The 17,187-nt window shown below is 40.1% G+C and overlaps 1 protein-coding gene across 4 annotated transcripts in view; it reads left to right on the top strand.

The window, feature by feature from the left end:
• Positions 1–17,187, top strand: part of LOC143290503 (TBC1 domain family member 5-like) — a 94,775-nt gene that overhangs the window by 17,419 nt on the left and 60,169 nt on the right. For all 4 annotated transcript variants that reach the window (XM_076600003.1, XM_076599999.1, XM_076600001.1 and 1 more), the window contains exons 2-3: positions 11,409–11,684; positions 14,642–14,942. The gene's annotated coding sequence lies outside the window, so the exon portion shown is untranslated. The remainder of the gene's footprint in view (positions 1–11,408; positions 11,685–14,641; positions 14,943–17,187) is intronic.

The following is a 17,187-nucleotide window of genomic DNA, read 5'->3' as shown; positions in this document are numbered from 1 at the left end:
AGATTGGATCAAAACCACATGGCTATTTTCTTCACCCCCAGATCTAAATAGTAGTAGTAGTAGTAGTAGGTATAGGGACTGGCAGGTCATCTACCTAGACCTCTCGGCTATTTTAGGTCCTCATTGAATCTTCATCTTCACTTCTTTCCTTTTATTTCATTTATTTATTTTCTTCTTTTGTTGTTGTTGGGCGGGGTATGCAATTTTGTTTTCATTCTTCATAATAAAAAAAAAAAAAAAAAAATCATTGGTGTCAATGAGATTGTTGAACATGATAGTATTTTGTGCAAGTTAAACTTGGGTTGGTAGTGCATTCCATATTTGTGCAATTCTGTTAGCCAATGATTTTTTTTTTTCTAAGGTTGGTGTTGTAGTGTTCTAAACAAATTTTCTTTACTGAGTTCCTTGTACTATCATAATCCGACATAGTAAAGCTATGTCTTGCATTAACATCATTTATGTTATTTAATATCTGAAAAGTTTAGATCAAATCTCCTCTTTATCTTCAACCATTTAGTGAATGTAGATATAACTCATATTCTTGCATTATTTTAATAATTTAGTTGCCCTTCTTTGGACCCTTTCTATTGCTATAGATTGTCTCTTAAGGTATGGGTGCCACACAATATTACCATATTCTACATGTGATCTAACTAATGCTTTATATAGTTTGAGAAATATATCTTTAGGTAATTGAAGGTTCTCTTAATTATACCAATCATTTGATTGGCTTTATTTATAATATTATCTATATGTGTATCAAAGGATAGTTTATTGTCAAACATTATTCCAAGGTCTTTCTCACTTTGGTATTTCTTAGTAGTCTGTGTCGCGTTTTCTATTTTCATATGGTAATTGTTATTTGGATTTTTTTCCCCTACGTGCATTACTTTAAGCTTTGAAACATTAAAATAAACATTCCAGTTTCAAGACCATCCTTGAAGTTTATACAAATCAGTTTGCAATGTGAGATTGTTGTGTGCAGCGACGTAAATTTTATTGTCATCTGCAAAAATTTTACACATACTTTGTATACAATCAGGATGGAATAACTTGTAAACCAGAACTTGAAACCAAAAGATCGTGTAATGTGAAGTTGTTCCCCCCCCCCCCAACCCCCCCGAACTCTCCACACCCCCTCTCCCTCCGTTCTACAGCATATAAAAAGAGTACTGACTCTTAACGCCAGATCGATGTGTACCCATCTTCAGTACCCGCACAGTGGCACTGGGTGAAAAAGTCGACCAACAGGTTATGGTGGAGGGGGGCCGGGGCTTTGCTCTCTATTTGCTGAGGTCCCAGGAAAGCAGACAAACGAGCTGTGGCGCCTATTGATTTTCAGGAGATGCAGATAAGGGGAGAGGGAAGAGGGGTGTGGTGCATGGATGCATGGGGGGGTCTTTTTTGCAACACACACACAACCTCACGCCCCAGCAGCACAGAAAATTGTTCAGGTCTCTAAAGTTTGAAGCAGTGCTAAGCAGCAGTGGATCATGAATAGTAGCTTTGTTCTGTAGTTATGTTACAAGACTAAAACATTGTAAAGTTACACGAGACTGGCTAAAAATGTATGTTAAAACAGTGTAACATTACTCACAACACTGAACACATTCCTCATCATCCTCACAGACACACACACACTTCTCTTTCCTCCCCCCACCCCTGCCTGTTTGATAATTTTATGTACATGAGCTGATCATTTTATTTGAATAGAAATTAGTATCTTAAGGATTTTGACATGGAATTGGATGATTCTCATGGGATTCCTTTGTTTTATTTTTTTTCGTCTCATTTGTCTTGATGATGCTAAAATTATGTGCATGACACGTGTGTGTGTGTGTGTGTGTGTGTGTGTGTGTGTGTGTGTGTGTGTGTGTGTGAGCACGCATGGTATGTGTGTGTGTGTGTGTTCTGAGGTCTGTGAAGAAATGTTCTCCAGTGTGCTTGTCTCAGAATGGACACACACACGCATACACACAAACTCACACACACACATGCACACACACACAGACACACACACACTCATACGCACTTTGTCTGTCTCTTTCTCTCTTTGTGTCAGTCTCCCTCTTCCGATATAGGCCTACATAATGTGAGTGTCATCCAAACTGCAGTGTCAGCACATTGTGCATGGTTGTTTTCCATTTGTTTTGCAGCTGTCTTGATCATCAGGGCTGTAAAGATGATTGTGTTCCCAATATAACAAAGATCATTTTTTGATGAGGGTTCAGATTTTTCCTGTCAGAGTTACATGTTCCCTGTTCCTGATACTGTCATTGCTCACATATAATGGACAGGAATTACACCAGGAATAGATAGCTTGTGTACTGTATGCAAGCGCTCACAGATGCACACACACAGACGTACGCACACAAGTCTCTCTTGATTCTAACACACACATGCATTTGCTTGCACATGCATACAGCATGGACACGAGTGCACACACACACACACACACACACACACACACACACATGAGTGCGCACACACACACACACACACACACACACACACACACAGAGAAAACCAATGGTCACAGCAAACATCAAACTCCTCTGATCGCACCTTCAGTGGTCACCCTCCCCCACCCTCTCAACCACCCCCACCTTCTCACCTGCCCAACCCCCAAGCCCCTCCCCCACCCCCTATGTATGGTGACAACATTCAGACAGCTCAGTCAAATCCACCACCACCACACGTACCATATCATGGAATGAGCTTTGTCCCCCCTTTTCAAACAAGAATGCCCCAAGACCCCATGTTTAAACCTGACATTCCTGCAAATTTTTTACACATGCCTGCTACTAACCCTTTTGAACAGTTCTTGCGTAGCATGATTACTACTTACATGGGTGCTCACCAATCATTTCAGCGTCCATTTCCATGATAGGGATGCATGTGTGCGAGTGCAAGTATGAATGGAGTGTATGACTGCATATGTGCATAATGTTGCAAAGGGGTGAGTGGGTGGGGGGTGATGGGAGTTGACGAGGATGAAGCGATGGGGGGTGGGGGGAGTGTGTTGCAGCTTGCTGGACTTGGATAGATGTCGCTGAATTTTTGTATTCCCTGGACCAATTACGTTTGGATTGCCGTATCAAATACTTGACTATCTTGGTCAGTGATAGACACGCTGCTAAGTGTGTCACGGGTGGTGGTTGTTCTCTAATATATGCTTTTTCGCCTTCCTTTACTCCACGTTTTGATAATCTATAATCGTACGTTGTTTTTTGTTGTTGTTGTTTATTTTATTTTATTTTATTTTATTTATTTATTAATTATTTTTTTAAAGATATTACATGCTTTGTTGAGTGTTTGCTAATTGATTGTAGGCATTCGCTCACGTCTACTTGTGCAGTAGTTTCAGTGGATACCATTGTATTTGTGCTTTAGTCTTTAATTGAACCGATTTTTTTTCTTGCATTGTATTTGGGCATTTACTGCTATACTGAAAGTAATTCTTGTGTGTAAAGCACCTACATTTTGTATATGTTATTATTTCCAACTGCCATACAATGCCTCTCACTCAAGATACATGGCCCTCACAAGAGGGGCTTCGCATAGGATATCTAAATATCAACAGTGTCAGAAACAAGACTGATGATATCGCAACCATATTGCATAACAATGGGGTTAATTTTCATGTTTACTGTGTTGCAGAGTCTAGATTAACTGATCGTATTCCCGATTCTCATATATGCATGCCTAACTATGATATCATCCGACTTGACCCTACTGGTCAAAGATCTACTGGACTTCTTTTATATTGTAATAACTCAGTAATGTTCAAGAGACTAACACACCTTGAAAATCATGGCACGGAATCTATTTGGATAGAAATTAATCTTAAACGTTGTAAACCTATTATGATAGGATTCCTTTATAGAAACCCAGCCGAAACCGTTGACTGGTACGACAAATTTAATTCGATGATGGATGCAGCTATACTTGAGTCTAAAGAAATTATTCTCCTTGGGGACTTTAACATTGATTTGACAGTACCTGGAACAAAATGGAACATCAGTTACGCTCTGTACGGACTAGAACAAATAATCGATCGCCCTACACGTCTCACTGAACACACTGAAACTCTCATTGACCACATTTACGTCAACACAAAATCTAATATAGTGGAAACATGTTCTGTTCAAACTGGCTGTAGTGACCATTCGTCTGTTTGTCTAACTTGGAAAAAGAAAGGTGTCAAAATTCCTAAATCGGGTCATAAAGAAATTTTTTACAGAAGTTTCACCCATTTCGATAAGAATACATTCATCAATGATTTGCTTCATTCTGGTTTAGAATATGTTTATCAAATAAGAAATCCTGACGATGCCATTAACTACTGGGTAAACACATTTAATTTAGTGTATGATCGACATGCTCCATTTATAAGAAAAAGGGTGAAGCATAAAATTAAACCTCCGTGGTTGACAAAGGAAATAGATAATGAAATTGAATTAAGAGATTACTACCACAGATCAAAGAAAGTAGAATTATATAGAAAACAAAGAAATAAAGTGAATTCTATGAAGCGAAAAAGTAGGATTAAATATTTTCAAAATCTAGTGTCTTCTTCTCAGAATTCGAAAGCAGTTTGGAAAGCCATTAATATCTTGACAAACAAGAACTCAATGTCTAATTTCCATAAACCAATAAAAGAGATATCACCAGAAAAGTTAAACTATCATTTTGCTAACATTGCCAACAATATAATTGTAAATGATAAAACAAATGAAAACGAACTAAAACTACTGAAACAATACTGTGACTCGAAAAACATCTCAGCTAACTTTAATATACCACCTGTGACAATAAACGAAGTATTTCATAGCTTAATACGCCTGAAACAATCTGGAACAAGAGACTTAGATGGAATCGATGGTAAAATACTAAAGGCCAGTGCAGCATATATATCAGACACTCTCACCTATGTATATAATTTATGTATTGATAAACAGGTTTTCCCATTAAAATTTAAGCAAGCTAAGGTTATACCACTGTACAAAGCAGGAGACCGAGATAATCCCTCTAACTATAGACCTATTTCTATACTGTCTGTTTTGTCCAAACCACTTGAAAGACATGTGCAATCTCACCTTAATTCCTATCTTAAGAAATATGATTTGATACACGAAAACCAATCAGGTTTTCGGGAAAATCACTCCTGTCACACAGCTCTTATACAAATTATTGAAAGATGCCTTTCAAACATAAACAATAATGTGTTCACAGGTATTCTCTTTGTTGACTTCGCCAAGGCTTTTGACATAATTAACCACTCTCTTCTTGTTAGAAAACTCTCACATTACAATTTGTCAAATGATGCTTTAGATTTTTTTATCTCCTTTCTCAGTGACCGTCATCAGTTGGTTGAAATCAGTTCTAGCAGGTCTGATTTACTGCCTGTAAAATTTGGTGTACCACAAGGATCAGTGCTTGGACCACTTTTATTTTCCATATATATAAATGACTTGCCATTACATATACAATGCACATGCGAAATGTTCGCGGACGACACCTCACTTCAGTCAAATAGTGATAATCCAACTGAACTTGTAAATGAGCTTCAGAACAATATAGATAGTTTGGTCAAATGGACTGAGCTGAACCACATGTCTCTAAATACAGGCAAAACTAAATGTATGTATGTGACGACACGACAGAAGCGACAAAAAATGCATACCTCCTTTACACCTTTATACATCCACGGGAAAACAATTGAAGAAGTTACAACACACAAAGTATTGGGGGTCATAATAGACAATGACCTGTCATGGACTGATCATATTGCTGATCTAGGAAAAAGAATTTCCAAAAGAATATACATATACCAGCTTAGCAAGGTTAAACATTTTCTCAATCTTCATTCTAGGAAGCTATTTTTTCACGCACACATTCTATCTCTCATAAACTATGCATCCACGTTGTGGGATAATGCCAGCGAAACTAACCTCAAACACATCAGTCGCTTGCACAAAAGAGCTCTAAAACTGATTAAACTAAAATCTAATACTTTGACAGATAATGACTATAAAAATTTAGACATTCTTCCGCTCAAAAGTCGACTGTTACTTAACAAATGTATGTGTATGCACAGTATAGCGAATGGAACGGCACCAAAGAAAATAACCCAGAATTTTATCACTAATGAAAATAGACACACTCACAAACTATCTTTTCCACGACCCCGAAACAATTTATATAAATCTAGTTTAACATATTCTGGGGGAACGATATGGAATGGTTTACCTCCTTCTTTAAAGTCATGTCGTCTAAAGCAACCATTCAAAAAAGCACTTAAGAAATATTTGATGGAAAAAATTTGATCCCTTGATCCTTCGATTTGACTATCATTGTATCTGCTGTCTATATACTTGTCTGTCTATTTTTCTAACTTTAAACCTTCTCTGTCCTTCTGACTTTCTGTCTCCTTTCCATCTCTCGACTGTTACCTTTACCCATCTGTCTGTTTCTCTCTCTCTGTCTCTGTCTCTGTCTCTCTCTCTCTCTCTCTCTCTCTCTCTCTCTCTATATATATATATATATATATGTATATATATATATGTGTGTGTGTGTGTGTGTGTGTGTGTATGTGCATGTATATATATGTAGCTTTCTCTCTCGTTTTTCCTCTCTCTCTTTTCTTCCTGAATTAAGTTAATGATGTAAGAGTGTCGCATTGCATGTTGTAATCGTGTCAGTATCATATGTAAATTTATTGCTTTTTACGCTTGTATTATTTCTGTTGTTGTTGTTGTTGTTCTCGGTAGAATTTTTGTGTATTTCTTGTAATTGTTTATTTCCATATATCTTTTCCAGACCCCCACTTCCCCCATTTCTTCCCTTTTAAATTTAAAAAAAAAAATTTCTTCTCTTTTTTTAAGAGGGCAGGATGTAAAAAAGCTGTATAAGCTTATTCTTTTACCCTCAATAAAGATCATTTTGACTTGACTTGACTTGACACAAATCCCTGTCTCTCTCCCAGTCAGTCCTGAAAACTGATTTGCCGGACACCTGTCACACCAGTGTCAGTCTATCATTCCCTCTTTTTTATGATTGTCCATTTGTTCTCTGTACTTAATGTTCTTTCTCCATGTATTTTCTCCAGTTTAACATGATCCATGTATTTTAGACAGGGGAAAAAAAATCAAGAATACAAAGGAGCAAGAACCCAGTACACAATGTGAACTGCAGACTTAAAGCAAATATCCAACTGGACTGTGAAACAAACTCTGTGTGTGTGTGTGTGTGTGTGTGTGGTGTGTGTGTATGTGTGTGTGTATGTGTGTGTGTGTGTGTGTGTGTGTGTGCGTGCATGCGCACACGCATTCCTTTTCTAATCTAATGCTGTTGTCCTTGTCAAAGTGTGACCAAAGTTTCTGTACTTTTGTCATGTCCTTCATTGGTTGCCTGTCAGGAAAAGCATAGACCACATCTCTCCCCTTACTGCAGCTCCCACAGTGACAGTGTTCAGATGTCTGACTGTTAGCACCTTTTTAGTTTTTAATCTAGAAGCATGCCTAGATTGTTGAATTATTTATGATTTTCTTGCGGTTTATAATTCCATATCCATGCTACTTCTTTCTTAATCAAAAACAGATTGTTTAAGAATTCTCCATTCAGGGCTGTAAGATATGGCAAAATTAAAATGGTTCAAGCCAAAACCAAACAACTTTTTTGTTGTTGTTATTCAAACTCATATCAGTAATATGCTTCCAAAGTCCCTGAAGTTACTCTGTTCAAGCTCACCTGGCAAAATTCTGTTGAAGAAATTGACTGTGATAGGCACACACACACACACACACACACACACACACACACACACACACGCATGTATGTATATGTATATGTATATATATATATATATATTTATTTATGCCTGCACTCAAGGGCAAAGTCTGTTGAGTTGTTCAGTTAAATTCAATTCAAAAACACTTTATTAATCCGCATGGAAATTAACATGTGCAATCATAGGCTCGTTGTAGACACCAACATAAAATTGAACATATGTACCATACAATACACTAAAACAAGTCAGATAAAAACTGACAGTAGCTGACTAAAACAACCCCCCACATGTGCATACATTTAAGACAACAAAGTATTGCACAACAATGTATACCAATAGAGAACATCCAGTTTATGCTGCTTGTCATGCATCTGCATAGCATAATTATGTGGTGTAGCGTGTGGATTTATCCAAACGCAGTGATGCTTCCTCGAGAAACTGAAACTGAATGTGGATGAACGGTTTTATGAAGTGCCTGGAGTGCAGGCACTCTAGGAACATTAATTGATCATAACTATCAGATTTAAAGGAAAATCGTTTTGTTGCTGACGGGCGCAATAGCCGAGTGGGTAAAGCGTTGGACTGTCAATCTGAGGGTCCTGGGTTCGAATCACGGTGACGGCGCCTGGTGGGTAAAGGGTGGAGATTTTTACGATCTCCCAGGTCAACATATAGGCAGACCTGCTAGTGCCTGAACCCCCTTCGTGTGTATATGCAAGCAGAAGATCAAATACGCACGTTAAAGATCCTGTAATCCATGTCAGCGTTCGGTGGGTTATGGAAACAAGAACATACCCAGCATGCACACCCAAACGGAGTATGGCTGCCTACATGGCGGGGTAAAGAACGGTCATACACGTAAAAGCCCACTCGTGTGCATACGAGTGAACGCAGAAGAAGAAGAAGAAGAAGTTTTGTTGCTGAAAGCTGAGAGAGGATGGGGAGGGTGAGATGATTGTAGTGCCGAGAGGGAACGGATCGGAGTGCGTGTCAGTGACAAGTGTGTCTGTCTAAAACCATACGAGCATTTTCTGACTCGCATGAGTTTATTGTTAGAATTGTCTTGCATCACAATTTGAATAATTTTCTGTTGTTTGCCAAAAGAGTTAAAAAGTGTAAAGTGCAAAATTATTTTTGGGGTGTTTATGTGTGTGTGTGTGTGTGTGTGTGTGTGTGTGTGTGTTTAGAATTTCATGTTTTATTTATTATTCTGTGTTTATACTTGGTTTAATCTTTGGCCATGTTTATGATGTTACATGAATTATGTATTGTTTTTGGCAAAAGGCTTCTGAGTTATAAACCAGCACATCTGGCAGTTGTTATATTTGTACAGTTCAAAGGACCTAGAAAAAAAGGATGCATTAGTGGAAGTGTGTGTGTGTGTGTGTGGGGCGGGGGTGGGGTGGGAGGGTGGGGGGGTGTACGTGTACATTTAAATGTTTACACGCATATTTGTGTATGTGCGTATGTGCTAGAACTGTTCTTGTCACTGAAACTTGATTGAACAAATGCACCGCTCAAAGTTTTTTGTTTTTTTTTAAAAAAAAGCTTGTCATTTTAGGTGACCATGGTCCAAGGTCAAGGTTCCAGAGGAGATCTTTTTTATTTATTTATTTATTTTTTTTTTTATCGCTGTGTGGTGAAGGAGACAGTGTGGAAGGGCAAACAAAAAACTTTGCTGCCAGCAGAACTGTTCTGATAGGGGAGGGGGGGTGGGGGTGGGGGGGTATTAGTCGGCACAGACAGACCACTGAGACCAGACACTAAAATAGTGCAGCAGCGCTTGGCTTCAACGTGGGGTATTTCACCGCAGGCGCTCACTCGTGGGGCACATGGCCGCAGTCTCACAGATGCTCACCCACATGCCACATGTCACCTAGTTATGCAATCTGCACACTGCTGTGCACAGTCCCATTTCATCACATATAAACTGGAGGGGATGGGGTGGGGTGTTTGGGGGTGGGGGGGGGGCAGGGGGGGCAGGGGGTTGCTAAAGGTGGTATGGGGATGAGGTATGGGGGAGAGGGTAATGGAGGAGAAATTGGAGAAATGCGCAACTGGGAAGTATACGTGTCGCCTCATTGTCTTTTGTTAGGATCCAGATGGGCATGTTCGGTGCTTGGTGCGTCAGTTAACACTGGTTGGTGTGTGGTGTGGAGGGTTGTGATTCGGATTTGCAGTACGCTGTGTGGTATCGTGTTGTATTATCTGGTGTCAGCATTTTGTGTTGCATTGTATTGTATTGAAATTCTAGCTCTTTTCAACAGTCAGTATGATCTGCAGCTACCACCAGTTTGACTTGTGAAAAAGAAAAAGAAAAAAAGAACAACACCTCCCCCCAAAAAAAACCCACCAAAAAAACACACACATAAAAAAACCCACCACCCTTCCCTTCCCTCCTAAAAAAAAGATCCTTTCTTTAATGGATTCAATTTTAAATCTAAAGTTGAAGTGGATTGAGAGTAAAAGTTTTGCTGGAAACGACTCTGTGGGCTCTTGAGGATGGGCGTGGGCAACAAGTTTCATTTTATCCAGATTTACAGTTCTGGCTGTTGTTGGTGAGATCAGGGGGAGAGGAATCTTTTCCATGCAGGAACTACACTTCGGAGCACTTGTGTTCTTTCTGCAAGGCCTCTGTGTACAGGATCCCAAATAGGACATTTTGTTTTGTTTTATTTTGACATTTTTTAAATGATTTTTTTCAGGTTTTTGTTTTTGTTTTTTGTTTTTGCTTTATGTCTTTTATAACTTTTAAAGCAGGTTTACTTTATTATATGATTGCTTCAATGTCTTGGGTACCTGATGAAGTTTAATAACATTTTACTATTACTGTTTTAGTTAACTGCTTAATTTTCACATTTTATTTAACTGCAGGTTGGATTCCGTTGGCAGTGACTTGAAGAACTATCATAGTGATTTTATTAATTTTAAGTCTGTGTTTTTCTTTTTTCTTTTGTCATCATTGCATTGAAAAAAAGTTATTTATCATATTTTAGTGTTATTATTTCTTTGTCTCGGTGACCTGGAGAACTGTGTCAGTGATTTCATTGTAGTCTGTGGTTTCTTTTGTCATTCGTGTATTTGAATAAAATGTTATTTATCACATTTTAGTGTTTTAATTTTTTGATTCAGTAACCTGAAGAACTATTACCATAACAGTAATGCTAGGTCTGTATGTTAAGTCTGTGTTTTCTGTTTTGTCATCCTTGTATTAACTCTCTCAATACGAACGGCGAAAGAGACGACGTTAACAGCGTTTCACCCCAATTACCATCATCAAAATATTGCAAGCGGAAGGCTCTTATACTGAAGAGGTGAATGTTGACAAAGAATACCACAATTCTGATGACAGAAGCTAAAGGTTGGGTCATTCAGACACCCACTGGACATCCGAGGGGTCTGTGTACAGGAGAAGAGAGGACTGGCCGTACTGAGTGAGTTAAAACAAGTTATATATATATATATATATCTTATTTTAGTGTTACTTTTTTTCTATCAGTATGATCTGTTTATGTATTGATTTTTGTTTTTAGTCTTATTTTAGTGTTGTTTTTTCTATCAATATGATGATCTATTTATTTTATGTATTGATTTTTGTTTTCCGTTTTGGAATCAGGGTGGTTAGTCAGCTGGGTGATGACGACTGCTGCGTAGGCGGAGGAGCCGGGGTGGGGAGCAGAGTCCGGGGAAATCAATAGCGGCTGACTCACACCTTTGTCCGCCCGTTCGTCCACACCGTACCGGAAAGGATTCCCTTCCCCTGCCTCAGATTTACCTCCCCTCGTTGACCCCGCCACCCCCCCCCCACACACCCACCGTCCACCCTGTTGCTGTGTGGCCTTGCTGGATGTGAGAACGGTGGTGCCAGTCACTGATTGTTTTGAGGAAAGATGTGAGTTTGGTTTGATGATGGTGCATGTTGTTTTGTGGATTGATTATTCTTCTTTGTGTGTGTGTGTGTGTGTGTGTGTGTGTGTGTGTGTGTGTGTGTGTGTGTGTGTGTGTGTGTGCCTGCTTGAACCAGAATAATTCTGAACATTCTCAAAGTCATGCCAGTTAATGTGTGAGTCATTTGGCAGTAAGAGGCCATATCCATCGCTAGGAGTTGTGGAACCATACGCACATGTGAACTTGCTCTCATTTAGCATTGCTTTGAAACGCTCTTTTGCACACACAGACAGACAAGCTCGTATGAGCGCAAGAGGATGCACACATCTCACGTGATTTTAAGGTTTTTTGATTTTGTTTTTTTATTTCCATCCCCCAAATTTCCTTGCCCATTCTGAATTTCTCTTTCCTGCCACATGTTGTATGTTTACAGTTTGAGTACACACACATACATGTACAACACACACACACACACACACACACACACACACACATACACACACACACACATACACACACACACACACACACACACACACACACACACACACACACACACACACACACACACACACACACACACACTGTTTTGTCCCATAAGAAATAAGTGTTGTGAAAAGATGTTGAAATAATGACCAACAAACGCAAACGTGCACATGTGTAGGCGTGCGCACGCGCGCGCGCACACACACACACACACACACACACACACAAACACACAAGAGGGGTTTGTAGGAATGAATTAGAAATATGGCATCTTCTGTAAATTTCAGAATGACATAAACATATGAATGAAACTTGACTCAGCGTATGCACACACACTCTCTCTCTCTCTCTCACTCAAAAACACATTCCTGCATGCACATATACTTTTCCATTCCATATTTTGCTGTTGTCTTTCATTGCCTTGCTGACAACCAAGAAAAAACAGGATGAAAGTATTGAAGATAATATTAGATTAAACAACAACACAACAGCAACAAAAAATAAACAGAAAAGCAAAAACAATTAAAAAAATAAATAGATAAAAAAAAAAAAAAAATAAAGAAAAGCCTGTATGATTTCCGACAAGCAGAAGAGAGGTGTCGAGACATGCAGAGCTGTACACAGACGGCGTAAAAAAACGTCAGACCAGTCACGCCAAATGCTCTAGCTTCCAGATGACAGAAAATTACCCTGATTATTGATTTCCTGCATCTTGGGATGGATTGGGCCTCTCTTCCCCCCCCCCCTCACCCCCTCTACATCTCACTCCCCCTTCCCCCTTTCTCCCTGCTGTTTGATCACACATCGAAATGCGAAATTCCTCGCAAGCCAGTTGGACAGCAAAAGCTTTCACTTGCCCAGCGGCTCAAGCAGGACTGGGTTCTATTTTGAGGAATTTATTCATCCTAAAAATGGTGAAAATAGAGCAGACTGTTCACTGTGAAGTGGAAGTGAGAGGGCCAAAGTTTTTGTCTTCGCTGGGCAGTTGTTACTGACGACAAGGTGGTCTAGTTCTGTACCATGGTGTTGCTGCAAAATGAACAAAAGAGAAGAAGGAAAATTGCAGTCCAGACAAAAAGACCACATTGCTGCATGCCATACCATGACAAAGAGAATAACTTAACCCCTTGACTTCTGGCGATTGATATGCTCATCAGTGAAGGGCTGTCACCTCATTGAGATAATGAACATCTGACAGGTCAGTGTGTCATTCACCATTCAGTAGTTAGGCTCCTTCCTTCTTGGGACTGCATTGCTTTTGTTCATGATACCATTGGTAAGTGCACAAAAAGTGGTAACAGCACTTGACACACTGATCGCATTTCACCCGGCTTCAGCAGCAGTCAAGGGTTTAAATATTTGCTTGACATAATTGTACAGGGATGTACCAGTAAGTGTCTTCACAGAATCTCATGCTCGTGTGCACTCACACACCGATGCACATAACAACCTCTCTCTTTTTCTCTCTGTGTCTCACACACATACACACATATATAACACACACACACACACACACACACACACACACACAACACACACACAACACACACACACACACGCACACACACAACACACACAACATACACACACAACACACACACACACACACACACACACACACACACACACACACACACACACACATACACAACACACACACACATCCACAGAGATGCAGATGCAGATACTTGCATATATACAACAGAAATTTGCAGTGGTACACACAGATCTATGCACATAGACACACACGGAAACACACACACACACACATGACACATACACACATTCAGTTACTCACTCTTTTTTCACGTTTAGGTTGGGGATGAAGAGGGGGTAGATAAAATGGGTGACAGATGTTTCAGTTTGTTTATTTCCTCATCCACGTTAGTTAGACTCTATCAGAATTTCTCAACACTCAACAAATGAGATGAATGAAGACAGTAGATATCATAAACAGCATATCACTGATGACTCACATGTATACAAGGGCAGGCATACTATCTAGTCTTACCAGGAAGGAAGACTGTTGTGCAAATGACTGTATGTTTGTGAAGTGCTTAGAGCTTGGTCTCTGACTGAGGATAGGCCTTAAAGATGTATCCATATCATCATCATCACACACACACACACACTCTCTATCATGCAGGCATGCATAAATACGCACACGCACGCATGCAAGCACGCGCACACATACATAAATACACCCTCACTCATGTATGTATACGCTCACATTCTTGAACACACACACACACACACACACACACACAGAGCCTGTCTGTCTGTCTCATACATGTATACATTCACATTATTGTACATTTGTTGTGTATACACACATGCACACATGCACAGACACACACACACACACACCCCTACCCCTTCCACCACCACCACCACCATCACCACCACCACCAAATAACACACACTTACTTTCCCTTTCACAGCACAGTCACAGAACAGCCATTGATCCGTTTTCAGACGTCGTCGTCCACAGCAGAAATAGAACCCCCAAAAACAAACCAACCAACAACAAGCAAAGGGCCACAACCCGGGGCACCTGCTGTGACATGGCAGGTGGGAAGTGAGGATGGGGGGCACGTTGTCCGTGGCTTCCAGACATCATCACGCCTCCCCTTTCACTGCTGCCTTAGTGAGGAACGCTGTGACCTCTGGGTCTGAACAGCCTGGCTTCCCTGCTGCTGGTGCTGCTGCTGGTGCCTTTCCCTCTGTCTGCTTTGTAGTGCCTAGGGAGCTGCTGTTGCTGAGATTGGAGTAGAAGGTGAATGTCTCTTATATATATATGTTTGGTGTGGGTTGCAGCTAGTTAAAGTGCGATTTTTGTGGAGAGGGATTTTTGTGTTTGTGTGTGTGTGTGTGTGTGTGTGTACACAAGAATGTGAATGTATACATGTATGAGAGAGAGTGTGTGTTGTATGTGTGTGTGTGTGTGTGTGTGTGTGTGTGTGTGTGTGTGTGTGTGTGTATTGTGTATGTGTGTGTGGTTTGCGGGAGTCAGGGGAGAGAGAGAGAGAAAGACATACAGAGACACACAAAGACACATACAGAGAGAGGGACACACACTCACACACACACACACACACCCGTAAAGCACATGCACACACATAGAGACAGACACACACACACAGAACCATACAGAAGAAGAGGGACGAAGGAGGAGGATGGAAGGACAGAAAGCTGATCCTGTGTGGCACAATGTTCAGCCAGACGTTGGGATTTTAATTGCTTGTGAAAGTGTCACTGCATTGAAAAGAAAATACACAGACTCAGACGAAGACTCCCAGAATTTCGACAGTGGGCATCACCGCATTGAAAAGAAGATAGACAGCGTCAGACTGAGGTGCCTAGCATTTTGACAGTGAATTACTCGGAAATCTTTTTTTGATTTGATAGAACTGTAGAAGAGAAATGAGATTGAACCTGGCATTTGAAAGATTGTCTTGCTTTCTTCGTTCTGTTGATCCCACTCTCCCAGTCTTTGGTGTTGGGGGTTAGTGTCATTGTCTGTCCTCTTTGTTTCCTTCTGTTTTGCTTATCCATTTGTTTATTTATTTATCTATTTATTATTTATTCATTCATTTATTTATTTAGTAATTTTATTTTTCACTTTGGTGGGTTTTTAAAACCAATCCCATCTTGCCATACACAGCCATTACAGGACGTACTTGACAGTGCATGTTCCACAGTTCACAGTGATTGAGCAAGCTGTAGATGCCTGTTTGCCGTTAGGCCTCTCACCAGAGGTGACCCAGCTTTGCTGCTGATTCATTGTGGTGGTGTTCAGTTGTGCTTGTTTCATTGTCAAGAAGCATAGGCCACCGCCACTGAAGCCCCCAGAAACATTAAATTTATGTGTGTGGAGTAATGGCTGGCATTGAAGGCTGGAATCTACACCTCCGAAAACAGAGAATGGCTGCCTACATGGTGGAGTAAAAACGGTCATACACATAAAACCCACTTGTGTACAAATGAGTGAACGTGGAAGTTGCAGCCCTTGAACGAAGAAGAAGATAGAGTATGAATATGGGCAGTTGTGTTTGATCAAAAACATTAGGTCGCAAACAGTCGCTGACTGAAGAAACTGCCTGTTTTGGAGTTGAGGAGCATGTGCGTAGATCCAGAGATGTCGTCAAACTCGTCATAGAACATCTCATTGCCTGGGTCCAGTTTTTCTGTTTAGTTTTGTATGAGATATGAATGCATAATTTGGGGAGTTCCTGTTAATCAGGACATTGAAGTACCACTCTTTCAACTGCTTACTGGTGCACTGTATGGCACTCTTCTGTTTGTGGTTCCAGTTTGAGCAAATGATACGCACAACAGTTTTTGCATACAACACATATATAGCATACCCTTGATAGATTTTTTTAAAGCGGGGAATATCACAGACTTTTATTCAGTCAGTGTCTTTAAAAAAAAAAAAAAAAAGTTCCTTCCTTATCGTCAACCTCTCAGTCTCACTGTTTTGTTGCTTCAACGTTTGTAACTCATGTGTGCAATAATTTATGGCGTATTTGCACAGTACACCTACAAACAACAACAAAAATACTGCTACAGGTGTGGCCTGATGATGAAAGTATTCAGCGGTAATGAAGTCACAGGCAGCTGTTAATGCTGTTCCTGTTGTACTGTTCCCATTATTACTCATCTCACTGTTTTTCAGGATTCATTGATCGAACCAGTTAACAGCACATGCGCAGTAAAGACAATTCGAAGTGAAAGAGCGTCTAGAGAGAGAGAGAGAGAGAGGGGGAGAGAGAGAGAGAGAGAGAGAGAGAGAGAGAGCAAGTGAATCATGAATCTATGTTTATCGTCATGTCACATGTGCATTGCTATTTGGTAATTGGTTTAATGTGGAAATTTGGTGCACTGGGTCGCAGTACATAGGATATTTAGTATTTGCTAGTGTTTTGCTGAAGGTTCGGAAGTTCTATGTTGTTGTGTACATGTGTGCTTGTGTGTGTGTTTGTGTGAAAGGCGTAATTTTCATGCCTCTGGATATGCAT

The sequence above is a fragment of the Babylonia areolata genome, chromosome 15 (genome assembly GCF_041734735.1).
Source record: "Babylonia areolata isolate BAREFJ2019XMU chromosome 15, ASM4173473v1, whole genome shotgun sequence".
NCBI classification, from domain to species: domain Eukaryota; kingdom Metazoa; phylum Mollusca; class Gastropoda; order Neogastropoda; family Buccinidae; genus Babylonia; species Babylonia areolata.
The sequence above is the reverse complement of the archived record's forward strand: the minus strand, read 5'-3'. Positions and strand labels throughout refer to the sequence as shown.